General features: G+C 43.7%; 1 protein-coding gene across 16 annotated transcripts in view; it reads right to left on the minus strand.

Moving 5' to 3' along the window:
• Window positions 1–10,361, minus strand: part of ADD1 (adducin 1) — a 76,819-nt gene extending 66,458 nt beyond the window's left edge. For 14 of the 16 annotated variants that reach the window (XM_036853699.1, XM_036853700.1, XM_036853698.1 and 11 more), the window contains exon 1: window positions 10,259–10,361. The gene's annotated coding sequence lies outside the window, so the exon portion shown is untranslated. Of the gene's footprint in view, window positions 1–9,584; window positions 9,609–9,799; window positions 10,111–10,258 lie in introns of those variants that run through there. The other 2 variants (XM_036853692.1, XM_036853691.1) reach the window with 2 other exon arrangements.
• Between the last annotated feature and the right edge of the window lie 5,273 nt (window positions 10,362–15,634).

Below are 15,634 nucleotides of genomic sequence, written 5' to 3' on the forward strand. Positions count from 1 at the left end.
TTCAGTGCCCAGAATAGTACCCAGCGTATAGTAGGTGCTCAATAACTATAGGTGAAGAGATGAGACTGCAAGTTAATGAAAGCTACAGAATGGAAAATATGCTTGCAAAATAACATTTTAAAAATTACTGTCATTTTATCCTGGCAGACTAGGCTCTCAAGACACTGTTCAGTTAAAAGTTAAGTGGGCAAAAAAAAAAAAAAAAAAAAAAAAAGTTAAGTGGGCTTTCCTGGTGGTGCAGTGGTTAAGAATCCGCCTGCCAATGCAGGGGACACGGGTTCAATCCCTGGCCCGGGAAGATCCCACATTCCGCAGAGCAACTAAGCCCGTGTGCCACAACTACTGAGCCCGTGCGCCACAACTACTGAGCCCGTGCGCCACAATTACTGAGCCTGTGCTCTAGAGCCCATGCTCTGCAACGAGAGAAGCCAGGACAATGAGAAGCCCGCGCACCACAACGAAGAGTAGCTCCCGCTTGCCTCAACTAGAGAAAGCCCATGAGCAGCAACGAAGACCCAATACAGCCAAAAATAAAAACAAATAAATTAATTAATTTTAAAAAAAGTGTCCTCCACACTCCAGTCCTACTGTATTTAAAAATGCTATTCTTTTCCTATGTAGCTTAAATTCATACAAAATCATGTCAAAATATGCTCAACACTTTGAAGCTAACAGATATCAAAGACAATATTATACATTAGTCATAACACTTGTTTAAAAAGGTACTTCTGGAATAAATAAAGCTCAAAGGGCAAAACTGAGTTAAACTTGCTTCCCTTCATTCCTTCCAACTCAAGTTTCCTGCATGTAGAAGGTCAGAACAAGCATTAACTATTAAACAGTTTTGTTAAAGTTTAATATTATGCTATGTTAAGATACCTAAATATTTTAAGGAGCCATGTGTTAGCCAGCAAGCACTGAACAAACTAAGCAAGTATTAGCATGTTTAATCTGTCTGCTACTTAACCAAATCTTAGATTCAATTTTTAAAACCGCAGACGATAGGAAATTCAAAAAAAGACATCCCTTCTACTTGCCAAAATAACTTGCCAAAGCATGGGGGAAAATAAAAAACAAAATGATATATATGATTCAAAGAAAAGTGCTGTTGTTGTTGTTGTTTCACTGACTTCAGATCTCAAGGAAGCTAGGAATTTAATTTATGTAAAAAGAAAAAGAAAATGCTGCCATTCACCATCTCCAACGCAGGAAAAATTTTAAAGTCCTACTGCTAACATAACAGAACAAAGCTTAAGAACGTTTATAGGAAGAAATAATAATTCAGAACCCAACAACGTAAAATTTATGATGTCTGGAATCCAATAAAAAATTACCTAACGAGCAAAGAAGCAGGAAAATATGACCCATATTGAAGAGATAAATCAATCAAACCAACCCAGAACTGAAAGGGAAGTTAAAATTAGTGGACAAGGTCACTAAAACAGTTAGTACAACTGTATTACATATGTTCAAAATCTCAAGTAGAGAGATGAAAGATATAAATATGATACGAATTGAACTTCTAAAGATGAAAGCTACACCATGTAAGATGAAAAATTACACTGAACAAGATTAATGATAGATTAAACATTGTAGAAGAGAGAGTAGTGAATATGAAGACACAGCAATAAAAAACAACCAAAACAAAACATAAAGGGGAAAGACAAATAAATGAACAAAGCATCCGTGAGCTGTGGGGCAACTTTAAATGGTCTAACATGAATGGGACTGGAGTCCTCAAAGGCAACATGGAGAAGGAAATGTGAAAAAATAATGGCCAAGATTTTCTCAAGTTTGACAAACACTATAAACCCACAGATCCAAGAAAGCAGCTCAATGAACCCCAAGCACAAGAAACACGAAAAAACTACTGAATACAAAAGCACATCAAAATACTATAAAATTGCTCAAAACCAGTGATAGGGAAAATCTTAAAAGCAGCCAAAGAAAAAGACATGTTATGTAGAAGAACAAGATAAGGATGACAGCAGACTGCTTGTAGGAGGTGATGCAAGCAAAAAGACAGTGAAGGGCTTCCCTGATGGTGCAGTGGTTAAGAATCCACCTGCCAATGCACAGGACACGGGTTCGAGCCCTGGTCCGCGAAGATCCTACATGCCGCAGAGCAACTAAGCCCGTGCGCCACAACTACTGAGCCTGTGCTCTAGAGCCCACGAGCCACAACTACTGAGCTCATGCGCCACAACTACTGAAGCCCACGTGCCTAGAGCCCGTGCTCCGCAGCAAGAGAAGCCAACACAATGAAAAGCCCACGCACTGCAGCGAAGAGTAGCCCCCCGCTCGCCGCAACTAGAGAAAGCCCATGCGCAGCAACGAACACCCCAACGCAGCCAAAAAATAAATAAATTTATTTAAAAAAAAAAAAAAGACAGTGAAGCAACATCTTTAAAGTAAAACTAAAAGATTTTGCCCCAAGGTTTTGAGTTTCCAGACCTTTGGCTCAAATTTATAATTTTGTGTAGTAAGCTTCTGTGGCAACGGCACCTCTGAATTACAAGCATTACATTTTCTCAAACAGTATCATCTCATTTGGCAAGATGAGCTACAATATGTATAGCATCTGCTTTTTCAGTACAATGCTTCACACCCAAAAGGCATGAGATAAATAATTGTTGGGGGTGAATTTAAGAGAAGTTACTGCACCATTAGCAATGCTTCCTCTCTCCTTTTTGCCCCCAAGTATATTCTAAATATGTGATAATAAATCACACACTTGAGCAGCACCTATCGCTTACAAAGTACTTTTTCATTTAATCATCATACAAATTCTTTGAAGTAGTTAAGGAAGATATTATCATCACTGCATAAATGGGGAAACTTAAGTTCAGAAAAAGAGAAGTGATGTGCCCAAGGATAAGAGGTGGAAGAAGTGATGGAGGTGAGGGTAGGCAAGGGGCTTTGCCATTTCTTGGGTTCTTCCTCCGGGCCAGGTTTAATGCTAGCTTAAGATTAATTTGGCAAATTTTACAGCAATATGGATGGACCTAGAGATTATCATACTAAGTGAAGTAAGTCAGACAAAGACAAATATATGATATCACTTATATGTAGAATCTAAAAAGATGATACAAATGAACTTATTTACAAAACAGAAACAGACTCACAGACTTCAAAAACAAACTTAGGGTTACCAAAAGGGAAAGGTCAGGGGAGGGATAAATTAGGAGTCTGGAATTAACATATACACACTACCATACATAAAATAATCAACAAGGACCTACTGTATGGCACAAGGAACTCTACTCAATATTCTGTAATAACCTACATGGGAAAAGAATCTGAAAAAAAAGGATGTATGTATATGTATAACTGAATCACTTTGCTGTACACCTGATACTAACACAATATTGTAAATCAACTATACTCCAAAATAAAATAAAAATTAAATTAAAACATATTAATTTGGCAAAGAAAGTTATACAACTAGGTGTAACCAGGTGTTTCTAACTCCAAGTAGCTCTTACTATGGAACCATAGCTGAAATATATTAAACTAAAGGACAAACATGAAATATAAAAATTCATTCTGGGATAGAACTAGAATAATGAAGTTGAAAATTCTACTCAAAGAAGAGTAAAGCAGATTTCTTGAAGAAAGAACAGTCCTTATTTCATTTATTATAATGGACAAAGCCCCCAGTGATAGCCCTGCAACCAATACCATGTGGCATCTCAGGACAGTATTTCTCCTACATAGTTCCTTACTGTAGACCAAAGCAGGATGCAACGAAAGAAAGTCCACTGGCAGACAAAACAATTAAGTCCAGGAGGCAGATGTCTAATTTGATCTAACGATAAAATTTAAACTCCAGGCAGAAATCAGCAAATGATGCCCCGCCTGAAGCCAAATCCAGCCCACTGCCTGTTTTTATAAGCATCACAAGCTTTGATTTTTAAAGGCTAAAAAAAATTATATGAAACATAAATATATGATAGACATGAAAATCAATTCAAATTTCAGCATCCATAAACACGGTTTTATGGGACAGTCATGCTCATTCACTTACATATCATCTATGGCTGCTTTCATGCAACAACAGCAGAGCTGAGTAGTTGCAACAGAGATCATACAGCCCTCAAAGCCTAAAATATTTATAATCTGGCCCTTTACAGAAAGTCTGTCAACTCCTGCTTTAAGGGAACAGATGGGCCTTTAATAATTTGCCATGAACATTATTTCTCACAACTAAGCTCTTAAAAAATTAGGGCTTCCCTGGTGGCGCAGTGGTTAAGAACACGCCTGCCAATGCAGGGGACACAGGTTCAAACCCTCGTCTGGGAAGATCCCACATGCCACGGAGCAACTAAGCCCGTGCGCCACAACTACTGAACCTGCGCTCTAAAGCCCGTGGGCCGCAACTACTGAGCCCGCGAGCCACAACTACTGAGCCCACAAGCCACAACTACTGAAGCCCACGCACCCAGAGCCTGCACTCCACCACAAGACAAGCCATCGCAATGAGAAGTCTGCGCACTGCAACGAAGAGTAGCCCCCTCCTGCTGTGACTAGAGAAAGCCCACGCGCAGCAACAAAGACCCAACACAGCCAAAAATAAATAAATAAATTTATAAAAAAGAAAAAAATGCCATTATCAGACAAGATATTTGTGTTGAATGTTCATTAAAAAGCAGTCATATCTTCTTGAATAAAGTATGGTACAACCACATAAAGGAGCACAATGCAACTGGAAGAAGGAATGAGAAATATGTCTATATTATAGTCTGGCATGGATGCCAAATGGTAAGTGAAAAAAAGCCTGGTGGGATTAGGGAAACGCAAATCAAAACTACAACGAGATACCACCTCATACCCATTAGGATGACTATTACGGCTACTATCAATAAAAAGAAAACAAATGTTGGCAAGGATGTGAAAAAATTGGAGCCCTTCTGCTCTACTGGTGGGAATGTAAAATGGTACAGCCCCTGTGGAATACAGTACAGTGGTTCTCCCAAATTTTTTAAACAGAATTACCATATGATCCAGCAATTCCACTCTGGGGTATATAACCCAAAGAACTGAAAGCAGGGTTTCAAAGAGATATCTGTACCTGCATGTTTACAGCAGCAGTATTCACAATAGCTGAAATGTGGAAGCAACCCAACTGTCTACTGAGGATGAATGAATAAACAAAATGTGGTATTTACATACAATGGAATGTTATTCAGCCTTAAAAAGGAAGAAAATCCTGATACATTCTATAACATGGATGAACCTCGAGAACATTATGATAAATGAAATAAGTCAGACAGAGAAAGACAAATACCGTATGGTCCCACTTATACATGGAATCTAAAAACAAGACAAAAAGCAATTCCTTAGTCGGTATTTTATAATAACTATAAATGGAGTATAACCTTTAAAAATTGTTTATCACTACCTATAGCTTATATGATATTGTACATCAAGTTACTTCAATTAAAAGAAAGAAAAAAAGATTAAAAATAAAAGCAATTCCTAAACACTGAAAGCAAAATAAAAAACGAACACTAGGGCTTCCCTGGTGGCGCAGTGGTTGAGAATCTGCCTGCCAATGCAGGGGACACGGGTTCGAGCCCTGGTCTGGGAAGATCCCACATGCCACGGAGCAGCTGGGCCCGTGAGCCACAATTACTGCACCTGCGCGTCTGGAGCCTGTGCTCCGCAACAAGAGAGGCCGCGATGGTGAGAGGCCCGCGCACCGCGATGAAGAGTGGCCCCCGCTTGCCGCAACTAGAGAAAGCCCTCGCACAGAAACGAAGACTCAACACAGTCATAAATAAATAAATAAATAAAAGAACGTGAATTTCTTAAAAAAAAAAAGAACACTATACATCCAGTGGTGGCAAAATCATGGAGTAACTATTCAAAGCGACTTTAAAACACAGTAATCTGACTACATATTCCAAATAAGGATGCAAAAAAACCTCTTAAATACTTTATATCAGTTGGTGGTAGTGTTCGTATTACTCTTCTGATACTGAAGTATGTACAGTGTGGGATAAAACAATGAGTAATTAGAATCAAGATGTTTGTCTTAGAAGAAAAAAAAGGTACAGGTGCAAGATCAAGAAGGTTAAATAGAATTCTGTCCTCTTGCTTTACAACTAAAAGTGTCAGTAATCCATGATGTGTGCACTGAAAAGACCTAGAAACAATGATCAACTTAGTAGCAATGAACAACTCCAGGGCACAGACTGTGATTACTAAATACTATTGTTTCATTAAAAGAAACCAAGGCCCCTTGGAGAAATGATGATTCCAGGGCTGGGACAGGAAATGTACAAGGTGAGCCTGGTGCAGTTTGTCATACCAGAAAGAAGAGCAATCAAAGACTATTAAGAGTTGTGTCTAAAGGATTTAGGAGCCGATTTGAACAGATTCCTATTGGACAACGATGGAACAAGTTGAGCCTCAATAAGGATCTACAATGAATTGAACCATATCAAATACATTTAAATCCATGAGTTCACAAGGACACAAATACATATACACAATTCATTGACTATTTTTAGAGGACACCAACTCATTATTTTGAAAACTAATAAAAAATGGAGCAGAATTAAGCATTTATCTTGCCTTTCCTTAAAGAGTTATAATTCAAGATAACCAAATTATGAAGGAGGGGAAATTACTCTTTATAGAAATATTCAGTTAATCAATGATGAAGTTATATAATTAAAATATCAACATTTTTTAATGCCTAATGAAATAATGACTCTAAACATTGAGCATCAAGGGCTCCTAACAAGAAGAAAGACTACTTACAGCAACATGGATGTACCTAGAGATTATCATACTAAGTGAAATAAGCCAGAGAAAGACATATGATATATCACACATATTATAGCATATGATATCACTTTAGTGAAATCTAAAAAAATGATACAAATGAACTTATTTACAAAACAGAAATAGACTCACAGACTGAGAAAACAAACTTATGGTTACCGAAGGGGAAAGGGGGATAGGGTAAGATAAATTAGGAATTTGGGATTAACAGATACACACTACTATGCATAAAGTAGATAAACAAGTGCCTACTGGATAGCACAGGGATCTATATTCAGTATCTTGTAATAACCTATATTGGAAAAGAATCTGAAAAGTATATGTGAATCACTTTGATGTACACCTGAAACACTGTAAATCAACTATATTCAATTTAAAAAAAAAGACTACTAATCCTTATCTGCCTACTAACCTATGAAGTCTTCTTGCCAAAAATAAATCAAACCTGAATCTGACTACTCCTTCAGCTCTAACTAAATTAGATTACATTTACAGCAAATTCTGTGTAAACTACAGAAGAATAAAATCCAGACTGTGTGTAATTCCACAGGACAAACCACCAATTTCAGCAACAAATAAATTACAAGAGATAACAAAAGATGGAGGAGCCTATAGATTAAAGTAAGCCACAATGTATGAATAGCATTTGGATCCTGATTCAAACTGTTATAATCAAGAAAATTTCAACACTAGTTGGATATTTGAAGGTAATAAGGAATTCTGTGATAGTGGTATCTGTATTTATCTTTTTTAAAAGATGTATATAGATATACATACAGAAATACTTAACGGCTAAAATGATATGACATCTGGGTTTGGGGGTACAGATAAAGCAAAACTGGCCATGAGTTAATAACTGCTGAAGCTGGATGAGGGTAAAGAGACGTTTACTATACTAGTCTCTCTACATGTGTGGGAAGAATTAAACATGTAAAAATAAATAAACAAGTCCACATACTCAGCCATAAAAAGGAACAAAATTGGGTCATTTGTAGAGACACGGATGGATCCAGAGACTGTCATACAGAGTGAAGTAAGTCAGAAACAGAAAAACAAATATTGTATATTAACGCATATATGTGGAACCTAGAAAAATAGTACAGATGAACCGGTTTGCAGGGCAGAAATAGAGACACAGAAGTAGAGAACAAACGTATGGACACCAAGGGGGGAAAGTGGTGGGGCTGGTGTGATGAATTGGGAGACTGGGATTGACATGTATACACTAATATGTATAAAATAGATAACTAGTAAGACCCTGCTGTATAAAAAAATAAATACAATAAAACTCAAAAATTCAAAATAAATAAATAAACAAGTCCAGTTAAACTCTAAGTTTCACATAATAAAAATGTATTTTATATATTTACTGTCAAACTGTTAAAAAATTATGACGATCAATAAAATTTTAACACTGGCTGGATATTTAATTTTTTTTAATTTTTTTAAAGTATCTTTTAAAGCATTTCAGTATTTTCTGATTCAATACAAGGACTACTTGAAAGAACTAACTAAAAACTAAAAACCAATCTAAAGAAAGTTTTTATAGTAAAATCAATAACAAAAAACTGAATACCAAACAAAACCTTACCAATATCGGATAGCATCAAAGAGTTAAAGGAGAAACGGTGAGCTGTATAAATTATATTTTAGAAAGGAAACTATCCCACCTTTTGGAGACTGGGTAGAATTTAGATTCCTGTCATTCAGTGAGCCTCTGTAGCTAAAACCACACAAGCAGTATAACAAATCATACCATTTGTCCTGCTGTAACCCACGTCAAAACTCTGAAAAGCAGCTGGGACTGCCAAAACCATCCACTTCCTTAAAAAACAACTTTACTATGGAATATTACTCAGCCATAAAAAGAAACGAAATGGAGTTACTTGTAGTGAGGTGGATGGACCTAGAGTCTGTCATACAGAGTGAAGTAAGTCAGAAAGAGAAAAACAAATACCGTATGCTAACACATATATATGGAATCTAAAAAAAAGAATGGTCATGAAGAACCTAGGGGCAAGACGGGCATAAAGACGCAGACCTACTAGGGAATGGACTTGAGGACACGGGGAGGGGGAAGGGTAAGCTGGGACAAAGTAAGAGAGTGGCACGGACATATATACACTACAAATATAAGATAGCTAGTGGGAAGCAGCCGCATAGCACAGGGAGATCAGCTTTGTGACCACCTAGAGGGGTGGGATAGGGAGGGTGGGAGGGAGACGCAAGAGGGAGGAGCTATGGCGATATATGTACACATATAGCTGATTCACTTTGTTATACAGCAGAAACTAACACACCATTGTAAAGCAATTATACTCCAATAAAGATGCTAAAAAAAAAAAAAAACAACTTTACTATTCTAGTTTAACCCACAGTCAGAATACTAAGATTCTGGATTTTAAAAAGTAATTTACACGTGGGCTGGCACTTGCCCATTAACTAAAGACTGCAGTTATTACAATCCCACCCGCGTACAATTCACCCTCTTTGCCTGGGATGCCCTCCCCTCTTTGGTGCCTGCTGAACCCCAGCTCACCGACTCCGACTCGTTTTCACTGGGGGCTTCTACTGATGTGTTCAGCAAAGAAGACAGACTACTTCCTATCCCCATTAAGATTTAACCAATTTTTCACCCGCAAAAAAACCTTTCTGTAACAACTTATCAGCACTGCACACCGCTCTCAGCTATGTTTTTGGTTCTTGGGGATACGACAAATTGCTTTATGTCATTTAGGCATAAAATCATATGGTCACACCACCAGCCGTTGCAGGTTAACCATAATACTTACTTTAAGGTAAGACTGCATGAAGTGAACACAAAGACCTGTAAAATATCTTGAGCCATGAATTACAAGAGCAAAAATAAAAGTAATTGCTAAAGGCAGAGACCCTCTGACCCCCCCCCCCCCGCCCCACCAAAAGAAACGAAAAAGAAAGGAAGGAAGGAGAGGGCGAGATGACCAACAGCTCCTTCTCTAATAAAGTTGCAGGACAACCCTATTACCATCCGTAGGCAGATGTGGCTTTTCTCTTTGGGCAGAAGCTGTCGTTTTTTCAAAAAAACGAGAGCAGACGGGCAGAATCCGGATGCCCGCGTCTGTCTACGTCTGTGCTCGAACCCTGGAGCCCTCAGCCCTGCGGGCCACGGACCCGGCGGCCGCGAGCACCGCGCTGACCCAACGTCCGGCCCAGATCCTCCTTTCCCACACGGACGCCCGAAGCCCACCACCCAGTCCACCGACGAGCTGCCCAGGCGTTCCCACAGACCAGCCCGTGCGACGACGGGTCTGCAGGGCGTCGGCCCCTCTGCGCCAGTCAAGGCCGACGGCCGAACGGCGGGGACACCCCCCCCGCCCGCCCAGGACGGCCCCCGGGGCCGCCTCCACCCTCCGCGCCTCCGCCACGGGCCCCGCCGCCCGGCTTGGAGCCCCGGGCCTGCCGCTGTCCTGCGCACGGGCCTCACCTCAGGGTCGAATCGCGGGCAGCGCGCGGGCTACCAGGTCTGAGCGCGGCCGCCGCCCGTCCGCTCCGGCTCCGCCCCCTGTCCGCCGCGCTTGCCCGGCCGGCAACCCCCACCCGCCCGCCCGGCCTCTCGCCCGGCCTCCCGCCCCCTCAGCCCTCCGCACAGCCCCAGAAACCCGAGCTGGGTGCGGCCTGCTGCGCCGCAGCCTAACAACGCACCACCCCCATAGGCCCAGCCCTTGCTGCACCTCCCAGCAACGCGTGCTGCTATTGGCTGAGAGCGGGCGGGAGAGGTGGGGCGGGCTCTGGGCGGGAGGGGTTGCCGCCTCTGGCCACCGCCTTTCCGGGGACGGACTTCGGGGGCCGCGTCCTCCCCCTTCGGACGAAGCAGGGGCCAAAGTGTGGGGACGGATAGTCGCAGCCCCACATGCCTCGTCGCTGAAGCAGGCCGGGCCGTCGTGCCAGCGGCGCCCGCTCACCCAGAGCCGCTCCGTCACTCATTCATTGTTGCTGGTCAGGCTCGTGGAGGTCTCCTGCGGGCCAGATTCGTGCGATGCGCAGGAGGGCTTACCAAAGGGTAGTTTCCAGGCCCTGCTCAGCCTGAGGCTGGGGGCCTCTCCCTGCCCGCCTCGCCCACTCCTCCAGCGGACGGACCCTGCCCCCTGTGCCCAGCCCTGTGCTGGTCTGCATCCAGAAGCCCTTGCCAGGGTGCCCGGGACCACGGGCAAAGTTTGGGGCTGGGCTGGCAGCCAGGGCAGGGCCAGGACAGCTGGGCCTGTGGATCCCGATAAGGCTCCATCGACGCGGCCGCTGCCTGATGCCTGGAGCCTGGCCTGCTGATGCTGCTTGAAAGAGCACAGTCACCTCTGCAGAACCAGGGCATTGGTGAGACCAGGCCACCTGCCAGTGACCTGGAGGCAAGACTAGAGATCACATGAGCACCTGCCCCCAAACTGCCCCTCCTTGTCTCATCCGAGTCCCCAAAAGACCCGGGAGACATATGGGCTAGCTCCCTTTATACCCATAGAAAGTTGAGGCCCAGAGCTGAGCAGTGGAAGAGTAGTGTGGAATCCAGGCCTTCCCTCCCAGCAGGGTCCCCTTTGGCCTTGTCCACAGAGGGTCGGGGATACTGTCTATGGCTAATAGACAGTGACCTCTGATCTCCTGGACACTGGCTTTTCTCAGAAGACTTTTCTGACAAGACTCCACAATTCTACATCTATCACTTCTGTTTCCCTTGCACCCAGCAACAAGGCCTGGCGCGGAAGAGGTGTCCGTGGGGGCTTGCTAAAGGGAGAAGACGACTGAGCATGTTAAGTAGAGACATAGAAGATACAAAAAAGACCCAAGTCAAACAAATAAAGGTGAAAAACACAATGTCAGAAATGAAGAATACACTGGGTGAGATCAACAGCAGGTTAGACCCAGGGACTTCCCTGGTGGTACAGTGGTAAAGAATCCGCCTTCCAATGCAGACTCCATGCTTCCACTGCAGGGGGTGTGGGTTCAATCCCTGGTCGAGGAACTAAGATCCCACATGGCTGCGGGGCAACTAAGCCTGTGCACCACAACTACTGAACTCGTGTGCCTCAGAGAGAGAGCCTGCATGCCGCAAACTGTAGAGCCCATGCACTCTGGAGCCCATGCGCCACAACTACAGAGCCCACGTGCCCTGGAGCCCACAGGCCACAACTAGAGAGAGAAAACCTGCATGCCACAACTAAAGAGAAGCCCGCGCGCCACAACTAGAGAGAAGACCATGCACCACAACCAGAGAGAAGACCATGCGCCACAACCAGAGAGAAAACCACGCACTGCAAGGAAAGGTCCTGCGTGCTGCAACTAAGACCCAACACAGCAAAAAAAAAAAAAAAAAACAGAAAAAAAACCCAAAACCAAACCAAACCAAAACAAACACAACAGATTAGACCCAGCAGAAGAAAACCTTAGTGAACTTGAAGACGAAAAAAGAAACTAAATGAAACAGAGAGAAAAGAGCTTGGAAAAGAATGAACAGAGCACCAATGAGCTGTAGGACAACTTCAAGAGGCCTAGTATAGATGTTAATTGGAGTCCCTGAAAATAGAGGTGAGTGTTGGGAGGACAGAAATACTGTTTGAAGATATAATGGCTGAATTTTTTAAATTTCATGAAAACTACAAACCCACCCAGATCCAAGCAGCTCAAGAAGTAACTTCTGGGGACTTCCCTGGTGGTCCAGTGGTTAAAACTCCGTGCTTCCACTGCAGGGGGTGTGGGTTCAATCCCTGGTCGGGGTATAAGATCCCACATGACTTGCAGCATGGCTTCCCCCTCCCCCCCCTGCCAAAAAAAAAGTAACTTCTGGCTTGCTACTGAGCTCCGGTAGAAATGCAGTGTTTCTATGGGACATCTGAGGCCAGAACTGCCCATCACTTTGTTCTGTCAGACCACCAAGACATAAAGCCAGGTAGATAAATCATCATCTGAAAGCATTTGATCCAGGATTGGATTCATGTAGGTGCAGAGGTAAGTGGTCCAGACCCCTACTCCTATAGCTCTGATACCTCTCCCTCAGCTCTCACCTGTGGTCTCAGGGGATTCCCTGTGACACAATGACAGAGGAGGAAAATGTATATGCTTGGTCCATAGGAAGGTTGGCTAAATATGTTGGTGTGGCCTGAAAATGGCCTAATGCTGCACTGTATCCCCATTCAGCGGTCACCCTGAAAGAAGGTGGCAAAGGGAAATCATCCCAATAGGCAAAGCTTACAGTAGTGAACTTGACCACTCACTTTGTGGGAGGGAGACATGGCCTGAACTCATGGGCAGTGAGAAATGACTTAGCTGGTTGGTCAGGAGCCTGGAAGGAGAAATGTGGAAGTTCAGGGACAAGAGGTATGGGGAAGAAGCATTGGGATGGACCTGTGAGAACTGGACAAAGGATGAAGATCTTTGTATTGCATATTAATGTCTACCAGTGAGCGTCCACCACAGAGGCTCTAAACACCAAGAAGATGGAATGGCTCAGCCAATGGGGATCAGCTAGGATCTGTCCTCTGCCACCACAATTGTCTCATCAATGAAGTAGCCATGGTGGCAGGGTGGAGGCTATGCATGAGCCCAACAGCACAAGCTCCTCATAACCAAGGCTGATCCAGCTACTGCCACTGCCAGTGTCTAACCTGTCAGCATCAGAAACCAAGGCTGAGGCCCCTGGAGGAGCCAACCGGCCACTTGGTGGCAAGTTGATTACACTGGATCCCTTCTACCCGAGAAAAAGCAATAACTCATACTCACCAAGATAGATTGCCATGTATCAGGGTGTGGATTTGCTTTTTCTGCCTGCAGTACTTAAGCCAGCACCACTATCAAGAGCTCACAAAGTATCTGGTTTGCTGACATGAAATCCCACATAACTGCCTCATACTAAAGGATCTGCTTTATGGCAAAGGAGGTATGGCAATGGGCACATGACCTGGGACCCACCATTTCTACCACAAGCTGTACCATCCAGAAGTTGCTGATCTACTAGAGATGGACTAGGCACATGAAGGCTCAAATGAGGCTCCAACCTGGAGATGGCATCCTGGGAGGATGGAGCACTGTCCTCCAGGAAGTGGTACATGCTCTGTACCAATAAGTGACCACTTGGGACTTCCCTGGCGGGCCAGTGGTTAAGACTTCGCCTCCCAGTGCAGGGGGTGCGGGTTCGATCACTGATCAGGGAGATAAGATCCCACATGCCTAGCAGCCAAAAAAAAAATAAAACAGAAGCAATATTGTAACAAATTCAGTAAAGACTTTAAAAATGGTCCACATCAAAAAAAAAATCTTTAAAAAAAAAAATCTTTAAAAAAAAAGGAAGTAACCACTTTACGAGGCTCGGTCCCTAACAGGTGGACTACCCAGTCACCCCCTTGAGGAATTTGCACTTCCTGCTCTGCAACATTAAGTACTGAGCCTAGAGGTTTGGATTACCAAAGAGGACACTTCTACCCCGGGACATAGTAAAGCTGAAGCTATGGCTGCCACCTGGTCACGTGGGACAACTTATGTCAGTAGATCAGTAGGCACAGAAAGAAGTGGCCACGTTGGCAGGGGTAACTGACCCTCGTTGTTGTATGTAGGGCTGCCAGCCTCATGATGGGGGCAGGCAGGAGTGTGTCTGGCACTCAGGCATTCCGAGGGGCAGGGTAGCTCTTGGGTCTCCCATACCCAGTGACTTTATAAACAGGCAAGCATGGCAACATGGCCCGGTAAGCGCAGGCTCCCAGGGACTCGAAGAGCCAAAAGCCTAGCCGTCAAGAAGAGAAATCTAGAAAGGGTGGTGGAAAAGGGAGGTGAGGTGTTGGGTATCATTTGTGGTTTTGAGTCCAACTGCAGCAGTGGGGGCCACATAGTTCATCCCTCTACCCATCTCTCGGAAGTTCTCCCAGATACTGGGACCAGTGAGAATACTGAAGAGTCTGTGTCTGAATGGACTGAACTTAATATGAGAAACAAGTGGATCTGAGCACTTCAAGGGGTGGACTTGGTAATTGCCATTGGTGCCCTGCCCAGATCCCCATTCCGGGTTGGTTCTAAAAGTGGTCCCCTCTCCAGGTGCTGTGAGTGTTAGCTACTAATTGCCCACAGAGCCCCTTTTGCCAGAGTGTTGCCCTTGCCCAGGAGATTATCTCCCTACCCAGACAACCCCTGGCCAATAACGCTGATCCAGGGGCACACAAGTCTGGTCCCCTCAAAGCAAAACCAACTCTGTAGGACAAGGCGCATTCCAAAGCTTCCTGTAGGACCAGGCTAAAGCTAGTCTCCAGCTGAGACCACCTCCTTCCCGTGTTTTTTCCTTTGCACTATCCTGATTCCCCCATTCAGCTTATCCTGAGACTACTTGCACAAGAGCAATAAATCACTTGCACAAGATCCCTGTTTCAGGTTTTGCTTCTAAAGAACCCAATCTAAGAAAACTATATATAAGAAATACTGTCGGGACTTCCCCGGTGGTCCAGTTGTTAAGACTCCGCGCTCCCAATGCAGAGGGCACAGGTTCAACCCTTGGTCGGGGAACTAGATCCTGCATGCTGCAACTAAAGATCCCGCACGCCACAAGGAAGATCCCACACACCGCAACTAAGACCCAGGGCAGCCAAAAATAAATAAATAAATATCTAAAAAACAACAAAAAAAGAAATACTGTCTACAAGTCAACACCAAAAAAGCAAACAACCCAATTAAGAAATGGGCAAAGGGGAGTTCCCCAGTGGTCCAGTTGGTAAGACTCCTCGCTCCCAATGCAGGGGGCCAGGATTCAATCCCTGGTCAGGGAACTAGATCCCACATGCCACAACTAAGAGCCAGCATGCTGCAACTAAAAGATCCTGCATGCCACAACTAAAGA

The sequence above is a fragment of the Balaenoptera musculus genome, chromosome 5 (assembly GCF_009873245.2).
Source record: "Balaenoptera musculus isolate JJ_BM4_2016_0621 chromosome 5, mBalMus1.pri.v3, whole genome shotgun sequence".
NCBI classification, from domain to species: Eukaryota; Metazoa; Chordata; class Mammalia; order Artiodactyla; family Balaenopteridae; genus Balaenoptera; species Balaenoptera musculus.